Genomic DNA, 12896 nt, shown 5'->3' on the forward strand with positions numbered 1-12896 from the left:
ATCTATTTGCCATGAAGTGATGGGACCAGATGCCTTGATCTTAGTTTTTTGAATGTTGAGTTTTAAGCCAACTTTCTCACTCTGCTCTTTTACTTTCATCAAGAGACTCTTTAGCTCTTCTTCACTTTCTGCCATCTGCGTATCTGAGGTTATTGACATTTCTCCTGGCAATCCTGATTCCAGCTTGTGCTTCTTCCAGACCAGTGTTTCTCACGATGTACGCTGCATATAAGTCAAACAAGCAGGCTGACAATATGCAGTCTTGACGTTCTCCTTTTCCTATTTGGAACTAATCTGTTGTTCCATGTCCAGTTCTAACTGTTGCTTCTTGACCTGCATACAGGTTTCTCAAGAGACAGGTCAGGTGGTCTGGTATTCCCATCTCTTTCAGAATTTTCCACAGTTTATTGTGATCCACACAGTCGAAGGCTTTGGTATAGTCAATAAAGCAGAAATAGATGTTTTCTGGAACTCTCTTGCTTTTTTGATGATCCAGAAGATGTTGGCAATTTTATCTCTGGTTCCTCTGCCTTTTATAAACCACCTTGACCATCTGGAAGTTCACGGTTCACATATTGCTGAAGCTTGGCTTGGAGAATTTTGAGCATTACTTTATTAGCGTGTGAGATGAGTGGAATTGTGCGGTAGTTTGAGCACTCTTTGGTATTGCCTTTCTTAGGGATTGGAAATGAAAACTAACTTTTCCAGTCCTGTGGCCAATGTTGAGTTTTCCAAATTTGCTGGTATATTGAGTGCAACACTTTCACAGCATCATCTTTTAGGATTTGAAATAGCTCAACTGTAATTCCATCACCCCCACTAGCTTTGTTGGCACTGCTGCTTCCTAAGGCCCACTTGGCTTCAGTTCCAGGATGACTTGCTCTAGTTGAGTGTTCACGCCATCGTGGTTATCTGGGTTGTGAAGATCTTTTTCTGTATGGGGGGGTGGTAAACACTTTTTATTAAATTTCAATAAGAGGTATATGTTTAGGTTGTAAAGATATTGCTCCGTAAATCTAATAAATGTGTTTACATCACATGATCATTTTATTATCCATCAGACACATTCACCTCAGTTGATTCACCCATGTCCTAAGCTGGTAGTTTCATTTTTATTATCCCCATTTTACAGAGAGCAAATCGAAGCCAAGAGAGATTCACTTGCCTCACATCACATGTGTTTCCCTCGTTAGTATGTCAGGAACTATTACACTGGAATCCAGTCCTTTCAAAAGTTTCATGGCTGATTCATGTCAATGTATGGCAAAAACCACTACAATATTGGAAAGTAACTAGCCTCCAACGAATAAAAATAAATGGAAAAAAAAGTTTCAGCAATCAATTTCCAATTCAGGTCTTTCAAACTCAGTCTTACTTTCTTTCAAATGAAACATTGCTGTCTGTGGTATGTTTAGGTATGTAGATGAAGAAAATATTTGCAGTATTAATGATTTACTTTGTTGCTTAGTCATGTCTGACTCTTTGTGACCCCATGGATTGTCCATGGAATTTTCCAGGCCAAAATACTGGAGTGGGTAGCCTTTCCCATCTCCAGGGGATCTTCCCAACTCAGGGATCAAACCCAGGTCTCCTGCATTGCAGGCAGATTCTTTACCAACTGAGCCACAAGGGAAGCCCAAGAATACTGGAGTGGGTAGCCTATCCTTTCTCCAGGGGATCTTCCTGACCCAGGAATTGAACAGGTGTCTCCTGCATTGCAGATAGATTCTTTACCAACTGAGCTATAAGGAAAGCCCACGTCCTTCAAGAAGATAGTGTTAAATTGGTTGCAGTCTCTTCTCACATGTAGCAATGTATTTCAACATTACAATTTTTTTCTCTCTCTCTTTTTTTTTTCCACTTTGGCATAGTGAGCTATGCCAACTCACTTTTACAAAAGGCCAATGTTAGTATGGTAACAAATTTGTTTCTTTCTTAGAAAAGCAAAAATCTTCTTCCATCTCTTTCCATTAGTGAGATTGAGTACTAATGTTGGTCTTCAGTGACCCAAAGGACTGTAACCTGCCAGGCTCCTCTGTCCTTAGGATTCACCAGGGAAGAATACTGGACTGGGTTGCCTTGCCCTCCTCCAGGGGATCTTCTCAACCCAGGGATCTAACCGGTCCACCCTGGATGCCCCTCAAGCTGTTAAAATGATCATTTACAATTGATAATGATAATTAAGCATTTCACGGGTGTAGACTTAAATAATATGTGGTTCATTTTTTCTTGTGACAGTTAGAGATTAGCTGAGCATAATCCAGGGATAAGAATAGGGAAACTCTTGAATAAATATTGCTTCTACTCTAAGACTAAAGGGAGAATCTGAAGAGGAAATCTGAGGCCAATGGTTGGGCTTTAGGGGCTATATGAAGGGCTTGCTGGAGGGGTGAGATGTTTAATGAGGTGTATATTAAAAATTGTCAACAGAAAACTTAGAAGATTTCAGAGCTGAAGATGGAAATATAAGACCATCTGGCATTCTCACTTGGAGACTTGCTGGCTTGTGAATAAATTTAAGGTAAATTAAGATGCCCTTTCATACTCATCATCAAGAATGTCTCTTGAAGACTAACAGCTACCTGATTATTTCCAATTTTTTAAAAATAAAACACATAAGCATGCAAGTATGTTTCCTTAAAATTACTGACACAAATGTGTGGATCTTTATATAAGGATACATTATTTTAATCTGGACTTTGGTGAAATTATTAGGCATTAAATGAGGAAAGTGAGTTCTCTATTGTTGAAGGCAGGCTACAAGGCTTTTCTCTCCCTTCCTCTTCTTGTTTTTCTGATGAAACCAATCAAATATAGTGAAACTATCTGTCTATATACAGTCTAGCGAAAAGGCTTGAGTTAGAGCTTGAAGCTTTCATACCAACATGCTAGAATAGAAACGTGACTATTAAAGTGAATTTTGTTTTTTAATAACCAGTAACTGAAGAAGACTCTCCCTCTGCAGTGTGATAACATTGAAGTACTTGCTGTATTGCATCTGAAGTCATGGCTGAGCTTTTAAAATTTGAATTAATTAGCAGTAACAATTTTAATTTATATTTAAACATAAATTTAAGATTTACCTTAATAATAAGACTAACTGTTTTTGAGTAAAATTAATAAACCATGTGCATGAAGACCAGCACCACTTACACAAGAGATGCAGGTTTGATCACTAGGTCAGGACCATCCCCTGGAGAAGGGAATGGCAACACATTCCAATATTCATGCCTCGGAAATCCCATGGACATAGGAGGCTGGTGGGCCGCAGTCCATGGACTTGGACAGGACTGAGCAACTAACACAACTACAAGGCATACTTTTGGGTAGTTTCTTTAAATAATTTAGGCAACAAGTGTAATTAAGGACTTTACTGCATTTCATAGAAAAAGATATGACTCAATGAAGGTAAGCCACACATTAAGTTTTTAGACTTTGTTTCCTTCCTCTCTTCTCTGCTGACAACAGTGGTCCTTGTTGTCATAATGTGAAAATATCAAAACACAGATGTGATCACTTGCCACATTGTGGATACTGCCACTGAGACGTTGCCCCCTTTGTGGGGCGGGGACGCTGCCCTCTCTCAGCTCTCCCTTGACCTTCATTCCTCGGGTGACTGCACTTTCCTGATTCCACTTTTGTTGGAGAGAGGCCACCTGATGATCTCATCTTTGAAGATATATTACCCTCCATGGGCATCATGAAAAGCGAAACATAATGGGCTCAAGAAATGAAATTCAGTGGTTGAATTTCAAAGAAAGTGGCACTTGGGTGAAAGGCATTTGGATGAAAAAAAACAGCTGAATCATTGAGGAGACTGATCCTGGGCTCGGGCCTGAGGGCGGCGCCTTGAGGAGCTAATCGGTGTCGTTTCTCTAGGGCCTTCCCCACTGTTATCCCACAAGGTCACCGTCTTCACTGGAGAAATGGCTTCATGGCCAAGTCAGTTTAGGAAATCAGACATTTAGTTCATTCAAAAAATATGGGTCGGTGTCTACAATGAAAAAGAAAAGCTGTGGGATTAGGTCTACGACATTGAATAATACAAATAGGGTTGTATTTGTGTGGAACTAATTCCGGTGGTGAGTAGGTAAGTAATAAGCAAGTGAAGAAGTAAAAAATAAAATGTTGTTAGTAATGGGTAATATGAAGAATATTTTATCAGAGGGTGGTGTAGGAGAGAAAAATTGGATATAGATTTGTGTAGTTGTTTGAAGCACAGCTAAAATTTCAGTTTACTCAGAGTTTAAATAACCATACTATCCTCCTTCCATTTTCAAAAATAAGCAAGTTATTTAAAAACATGCATTTGAAATGAGTGTAATATCTTTCCCAAGTAAGTAAAAAATGGTTTCTTGGGGGATGAACTTTTTTTTACTGTTTTTGCATATAATGCACAGACATACATACATCACATAAAGAGGTAGCAAATTTGTGGCATTCCTATTTCAGAAGAGGAAGCGATTAAGGAAACGAAACATCCAACAAAATGCCCTTTGGGGCGGCAGTACTGGAAAAGAACCGTGCTAAGTTGCCCTGCGCTGGCTCTGCCTGGTCGCTCTGTCGTGCCCGACCCTTTGCGACCCCGTGGGCTGCCGCCCGCCAGACTCCTCTGTCCGTGGGGATTCCAGACAGCAATACCGGAGTGGGTTGCCATGCCATCCTCCAGGGCATCTTCCCAATCCAGGGATGGAACACGGGTCTCCTGCGTTGCAGGCAGATTCTTTACCGTCTGAGCCATCCGGGAAGGTCAAGTAGCCCTAACTCATGTCTATGTTGTTAGATGAGCGCATGGAGTACTTTTAGAATGCCAGGAAAGTTAATCCAAGCAGAGGTTGGCCCATCTCCTGACCCTCAGTAAATCTGAGACTCTTGCTTCTCTGGAGACTTCTGAGAGTGCGGTCAAGTATGTTTATTGGGCCAGTTATAGTCTGTGAAGTATGTTGCAGATGTAGGATACTGATTTTTTAATTATTAATGGTAGAAAAAGAATAATGGCCCTAGCCCCCAAATATTTTTAAATTTTAAACATGCTCTTTGAGAATACCAATTTTTAAGGAATGTGAAAGAATTTAGCCTTTCCTTTTTCTTGCCGAGGAGCATTTTTAAATGCTTTATAATGGCAGTTAGATGTGATACTATTTTAATGACAGTCTTAAAAGATACAGAGAAAAACACCAATACAGTATACTAACACGTATAAATGGAATTTAGAAAGATGGTAATGATGACCCTGTATGTGAGGCAGCAAAAGAGACACAGATGTATAGAACAGTCTTTTGGACTCTGTGGGAGAGGGCGAGGGTGGGATGTTCTGAGAGAATAGCATTGAAACATGTATATTACCACATGAGAAATAGATCGCCAGTCCAGGTTCAACGCATGAGACAGGGCGCTCGGGGCTGGTGCACTGGGATGGCCCTGAGGGATGGGATGAGGGAGGTGGGAGGGGGGTTCAGGATGGGGAACACATGTACACCCATGGCTGATTCATGTCGATGCATGGCAAAAACCACCACAATATTCTAAAGTAATTAGCCTCCAATTAAAATAAAAAAATTAAAAAAAAAAAAGATACAGAGAACTCCATATCAGGTGATGGAAAAATTCAGCCCCGGAGCTAGTGAGGTGATCAACAATAAGTCCTACTGACTTTTCTTCATCTCTATTATCAGGCAGATGAACCATTGTGTGGTTTTTCTTCTACTGAAGAAGAGAACTTAGTTAAACAAATAGCTCAATAGTTATCACCCGCCGTGACGGTTGTGTGTTTGTGGAGCATGTTTGGCCTCGCTCCAGTGAGGGTCCTCTCCTGGGAGATGTGGGTCATTGCAGGAGTGGATGCGAGTTCACTGGTATGGTGATTAGTGTCTCAGGCAGTGGAGACACAGCCTCAAAGGGGTGCAGTTGAATTGATGCAAGTCTACACTTTTTGAAATCCTGTGTCATTTGAAAATAACACTCTGTCCTCTTTAACCCAAGTCTATTACCCAAAGGAAAACGTCTTAGTAATGATGTTTTTTCTAAGATATGCATTGAAAACTGTTTACCAATTAAACTCAAATGTAGCTAAATGGTAGGCAGTTCCATGAATGATTTTGCAAACTGTTTATATCTGGCTGCCTTTTTAAGAAAAAGTTCATGTTTGAATTTTGCTCCTATCCACAGAGGCTGTTTCCTATATAAATCCTTGGACATTTAGATATGTTTTAAATGTGTTTTTCAAAATCATTAGAAACTCTGGTCCTATCAAAATTACCTCCCATTGACTGACTGGATGATTTGCTTCCAGGGTGATCCTGATTTCCTTCATTCCATACTTGAATTTTCTAAGTTGCAACTATAATACATCATGATTTCTAGACCTTTTGTAGAGAAAAGTTCATGTAAGTATATCCTGGATGGAGCCAGACTTTTGATTACTCTGACATGATCTTAGAAAATTACTCACACACTCTCTGCCTTCTAGTTACAGAGATCATCAGGTAATTGGAGAGATGACATGAAATTGAGTTTTGGAGGTGATTTTAACAATTTTTTTGAGTATTAAACATGGTCTTAATAATTTGAATTACTGTTTTGAGGTCACTGAAATTACTGAATCATATACACACACAATTTTATTTAAATGTCAGTTGTCAACCTGTTTTGTCTGTATAAGCAAATTTTAGCCTCAGGTTGAAAATTCTTGAGTTATAAACAATTTTTAGCTTAATTTACTTTAAACTCTTTCTTTGGGCAAATTACCAGAACTTAAGTGTCTACTTTTTGGCCTCTATCCAGTTCATGAGATTAGCAAATAAATTGTGTGTTTACATGTCAGCGGCTTGTCTTAGAAAAGGCAGGAATGGGGGTAGCTGGTACACATAGGAGAGTTGTAGACAGACTGAGTTTCCTTCTTTCAAGCAACATTCTGTGTGCATGTGTATCATACAAGCAACGTATGTGTGTATACACATAGATATAGCTCTGTGTTCCTCTTGTTCCAGCTGCCTTTCTTTTTCTATTAGTCACCTTTGATAAAGACCTTATTTAGTATTTTTTCTTTCTGTTTTGATAAATTATTGATTCTAGTTATTTCATACATATATTAAATTTATATATATAAAAATAATGCATGTTAAATTTGCATATATATATGTTAAAACACAGGCATTTATTTCTAGGAGCTCTGCCTATAAGGATGGTGTCTGCATTGGTCCTGAGGGTGAAGCAAACGGTTGTTCAGGGTTGAAGGCCCCTGCCTCTGGAGTCATTTCAAGAAAGCATTAATTTTTGTATCTACAATGATATACTAATTTCTATCCAAAATCGTGCTGCTGTATATAATTGCATGTCTATTCCTCTTTCAAGGAAAGCAGGTGCATTGCGAAGACTTAGGGACAGAAATAATCCTCTTAATGCCCTTCATTAGAGACAGTCTGTTGATGCCTGTGCTTAGGGCATGAGTCTTCTAAGAAACACAGGACACGGTTGCTCCTTAAAAACGATGACCCAGAGGCTCTCCCTAAATACCTTGCTATCACTTCCTGTTATCCAAGATTTTATGGAATAAATCATTAAGCTCCATGAGAAATTCAGACACAAGAAACACATATCAAGTTAGATTTGGCTTCTTGGGTTCATATCAAGGCTTTCTTAATTACTGACTGTATACCCTTAAGCAAATTAATCATTCGGCTTTATCTCAGTCATAGAATGTGTCTCCTCATACTTAGATGTGAGGACTAAGTGAGAAAACATGTATTAAGTATTTTCAAAATGTCTGATATATAGAATATACTAAATAATTTATTATTAGTTTGATTTGGATATGTGTATAGATGGTGGCTCTGTGGTAAAAAAATCCGCCTGGAATGCAGGAGCTGCAGGAGACACAGCTTCTATCCCTGGGTCGGGAAGATCCCCTGGAGGAGGGCATGGCAACCCACCCCAGTATTCTTGCCTGGAGAATCCCACAGACTGAGGAGCCGGCTGGCTACAGTCCACAGGGTCACAAAGAGTCGGGCGTGACTAACGCGACTTAGCATGCACAGATCAAGTATCTCTACACAGATATTATAATATCTCTACATAGATATTATATTGCTTTAATTTGGGCATCCCTAGTGGCTCAGTGGTAAAGAGTTGGCTTGCCAATTCAGGAGACATGGGTTCAGTTCCTGGGTTAGGAAGATCCCCTGCAGGAGGAAATGGTAACCCACTACAGTATTCTTGCCTGGAAAATTCAATGGATAGAGGAGCCTGGTGGGTTACAGTCCACGGGGTTGCAAAAGAGTTGAACATGATTGAGCAAATGAGCTCACAGGCACGCAGCCCAGCTTTAACTCTGGAGACTAAAATTTGCTGTTTATGTCACCAATGAGATTCTAAGACTGAATGATTTAGCAAATTCAAACTAAAATAAGATGATTTTTCACTTCATTATTTTTAATATATTCAAGGTTCTTAATATTTAGTGATAGCAAAGCTGTGAGGAAAATTAGTTTTTAATACACTATTTTGGGGAATAAAAGATACTTCAGGATTTTGAGGTCAGTGTTACAGAATCTGTCAAATATAAACATATGCATGTATTTTGTCTTGGTGATGACAGATTTCTCCAACAGAAATAAGTGAAGATGTCTGTAAATGATGTTCTTTGTGTACCTATGTGTAAGTCAAAATAGTAAAACTAAAATAAATTTCAAGAAAAAATGGACTAAAGGAATTATATTGTAACAATGAAATGGAATAATAAGTACAAATTAAAATCAAGGAAAATTCATCAATATTGACAGATAATGCTCACACAAAGTGTAATTAGGATTTCAAGTGCATTATTATATTTTGTGTATTTTCATATAGAATAAAAGCATCAGTGATGGTGAGTGAATCAGTGAAAGTCGCTCAGTCGTGTCTGACTCTTTGTGACCCCATGGACTATACAGTCCATGGAATTTTCCAGGCCAGAATACTGGAGAGGGTAGCCTTTCCCTTCTCCAGGGGATCTTCCCAACCCAGGGATTGAACACAAGCCTCCTGCATTGCAGGCGGATTCTTTACCAACTGAGCTCTCAGGGAAATCCCTCAATGATGGTATATATACCAAATACAAATGCATATTTTAATAGCATTTACTAAGCTGTTAATAGAGGATCAAATGAGTGAGTGCTTATGGTTGGGAGAGGGTTTCTGACTTTAATCTTTCTATCAATCTATCGATATAAACTATTTCTCGTGGGGCATGTCTTGCTTTTATAATTTATGAAAATAAATTATTTTAATTTGAAATATTCTACTTTTGGCTAGAAGAGTGTTTTAGGAAACAGTTGCTTTTGAAGGTTTCCTTTAAAGTCAATTCAGAAACTTAGACCTTACTAGGTGTTCAGGAGTAATTAAGCTGATACCCTTTTAGCAAATTTGGTATATAATAGACCCAGGGGTTGTTAGTTGTAAAGAATCGGCCTGCCATTGAAGGAGACCTAAGAGATGCAGGTTTGATCCCTGGGTTGGGCAGATCCCCTGGAGGAGGACATGGCAACCTCCTCCAGTATTCTTGCCTGGAGAATCCCACAGACCGTGCCGCCCAGCAGGCTGTGTTCCATGGGGTTGCAAAGAGCCGGGCATGACTGAGGCAACTCTGCACACAGAGACACATGTGTATTGATAAACGCCTCACCCAAAGGCAGGTGGTCTGTTCTAAAATGGCTTTCTGTCTGTAGAATTCTACTCATTCTGGGGAAAGAAACAGGGGTACTTATCTAAGTTCTCTACATTTATAAAGTTATTATTAATGTATTATTACAATCATTGCAACAAGCCTTTCAGGTAGGTAACGTTACTTTGCATTTTTACAGGGAATAGAACTGAGGCACAGAGAGGTTATCTGACTTATTATAGAGCTCAGAAGAAAGAACAAACTGTAATGTGAAAAATCATGAATTTGCGTAGATTTCTTTAAGATTATAGCTCTTACTTGTGCTTCTCACCTGGTGCTAGTGGTAAGAATGTGCAGAGTCAGAGATGACTGAAGCATCTTAGCTCATAACTCATAACTTATTCCCAATGGACTCTAGTATGGCTAAATGCCTCTACTCAAAGTAACTCATATATGGGATTAAAAGGAGTGTATGTGACTTTCATGAGACATACAACATATACCAGGGCATTGCAATATTTTAAAATATTTAAGCTACAATTTAAGTTCACACTTTAATCATATATTTTTTTTAATATGGAGAAGGAAATGGCAATCCACTCCAGCATTCTTGCCTGGAAAGTTTCATGGACAGAGGAGCCTGGCAGGCTACAGTCCATGGGGTCACAAATAGTTGGACACTGAGTAACTAAACCACTTTTTTATTACATTGAATGTTAAAATATAAACTGTAATACTAAAAACTTAATTTGTTTAATATAATAACTCTGATAAAAGCAACTGAGATTTAGAGAGAATAAGTAACTTTTAGTTAATTATACCCCTGGAAGATCCATAATGAAATCCAGGTTTTCTGATGTCAAAGTCCATATATTTTGACGATGCACCCCATATTTTCACTTTATTTTCTTCATATCTTGATCATGCTGTTGCTCTTCTTACTCAATTTCAAAATTACAAATTCATAAATTTAGAGTTGTCTAAAATCTGATGTCAAGGACTAGCTGATTTCATCTTTTTTGAAGTCTGAAGAGCATCCCGATGTTTTACCTTTTGCACATGCATTGTTTCAGGAGTGCTAATTCTGTCTCCCTCTTATGGAGAAGTCCCTGCCTTGTACCTCTCACACCATCAGATGTGCTATAAATGAGAAATATGTACAGTTTAGGTAATAATTAGGCAATTGAAGAAACAAAATTCTTCACTTCCTTGTATGGACTGTCTTTTGTGCAATGGTATTTCAAGGAACACTGGAAAGGTATAGCATTGCAAAGAGGATTTGATGGCAGCAATTTAACACTGATTGAGAAGCCCAAGGTATGGTTCAGCACTTGGTTTTGATAAAGCATAAAAATGATTAAAAAAAAAAAAAAAAGAACGGTGATAGATTGGAAATTTGAGCCTGATTGTCAGAGGAAGAACAGCCAAGCTCTGACAATGGCCCTGTCAATCCTGGAGGTAGAGACTGTCACTGGTTTGCTTGTGCCCTAATTGAATACAGTTTTCTTAAGATAAATTCAATTTCATGAATATATCTAACTTTAATTAAATGACTCCTTGGAAGGAAAGCTATGAAAAACCTAGGTAGTGTATTAAAAAGCAGACACCTCCCTTTGACAACAAATATACATGTAACCAAAGGTATGGTTTTTCCAGTAGTCATGTATGGGTGTGAGAGTTGGACCAGGAAGAAAGCTGAGCACCAAAGAATCAATGCTTTTAAATTGTGGTGTTGGAAAAGACTCTCTAGAGTCCCTTGGACAGCAAGGAGATCCAACCGGTCCATCCTAAAGGAAGTTAGTCCTGAATACTCATTGGAAGGACTGATGCTGAAGTTGAAGCTCCAATACTTTGGCCACCTGATGGGAAGAACTGACTCCTTAGTAAAGATTCTGATGCTGGGAAAGGTTGAGGGCAGGAAAAGAAGGGGATGACAGAGGATGAGATGGTTGGATGGCATCAATGACTCGATGGGCATGAGTTCGAGCAAGTTCTGGGAGTTGGTGAAGGACAGGGAGGCCTGGTGTGCTGCAGTCTGTGTGGTCACAAAGAAGTGGACACAACTTAGGGGCTGACAACAAACTTTCCCTGATGGCTCAGACAGCAAAGAGTCTGGCTGCAATGCAGGAGACACAGACTTGATCCCTGGGTCTGAAAGGGAATGGCTACCCACTCAGTATTCTTGCCTAGAGAATCCCATGCACAGAGGAGCAAGGTGGGCTACAGTCCGTGGAATCGCAAAGAGTCGGACATGACTGAGTGACTAACACACTCAGAGTGTACAGGGAGCAGCATTCAAAATTTGATAGAAAGAGATTAAATTAGCTATCACTAAGCATCCACGTCATTTTTAAATTTATTTCATAAACGTTAATTTTCTTAGCTAACTAAGGAGATACCTGAATTACTTCTGATATGCAAGCTATACAGATGCATATAACATATATCCAGAATAACAGGTGAAGGAGATTTGGGAGATGATGTGAGACTGAAAGCTGAGAGTAATGGGTTTGTTTAACAGATGACATGAGTGTAGAAAGGGGAGGCCAGGAGCTTATAGGAATGGAAGATAACCATGATGACTCCTTGGACAGAGGTCTCCAAACATTCTCATGTTTGTTGCTTCCTTTGATTTTCATGACAGTGTTGTGAGACAGGGTGTAAAATTTGTGGAGGAGCTGTGGTCAGTGACCTGAGCTATCAACTTAATCACAAAGGCATCAAGAGGCTTTGAGCAAGTTATATACATTGTCTAAGTCTTATTCACTGCTTTGGAAAATCAGGATAATGCTAGGTCTTTTTCCATATGGTTTCTGTGAGAATTAAAAAAGAAAATCATAAAGATTTTAGCACAGTACCCTCAATTAATAACTCCTTGACACTTAATGACTTTAACTGCTGTGGCACTGTTTTATTTTCACAGGATGTAAAGGTTAGCTAGTCAGTAAGTGGCCTGATTGCAGTGGGTAATTAAGTTGCTCATTCTTGACCTCATGGACTTTCCCACTGTACAAATCACACTCGGATGTGTTCTGACAGAGATGGGCTTGATGGCAGTGGGAGGGAGTCACAGAAAAAGATGAGCTCGACTTCTTTGGCAAGGGAAGTTGAGATGCAGACTAGTAGTCAATAGATATTAAAATAGAAGGGGCATTGTTATCTAGTACAGTGTACTTTGTTTTAAAATATTTGAAGTCATGAGATAGTTCAGATGAAATATTACTTGTAAGTGTAAACATTTATGTAGATAAGAGCT

This window comes from Muntiacus reevesi, chromosome 9 (genome assembly GCF_963930625.1).
Source record: "Muntiacus reevesi chromosome 9, mMunRee1.1, whole genome shotgun sequence".
Lineage (NCBI taxonomy): Eukaryota > Metazoa > Chordata > Mammalia > Artiodactyla > Cervidae > Muntiacus > Muntiacus reevesi.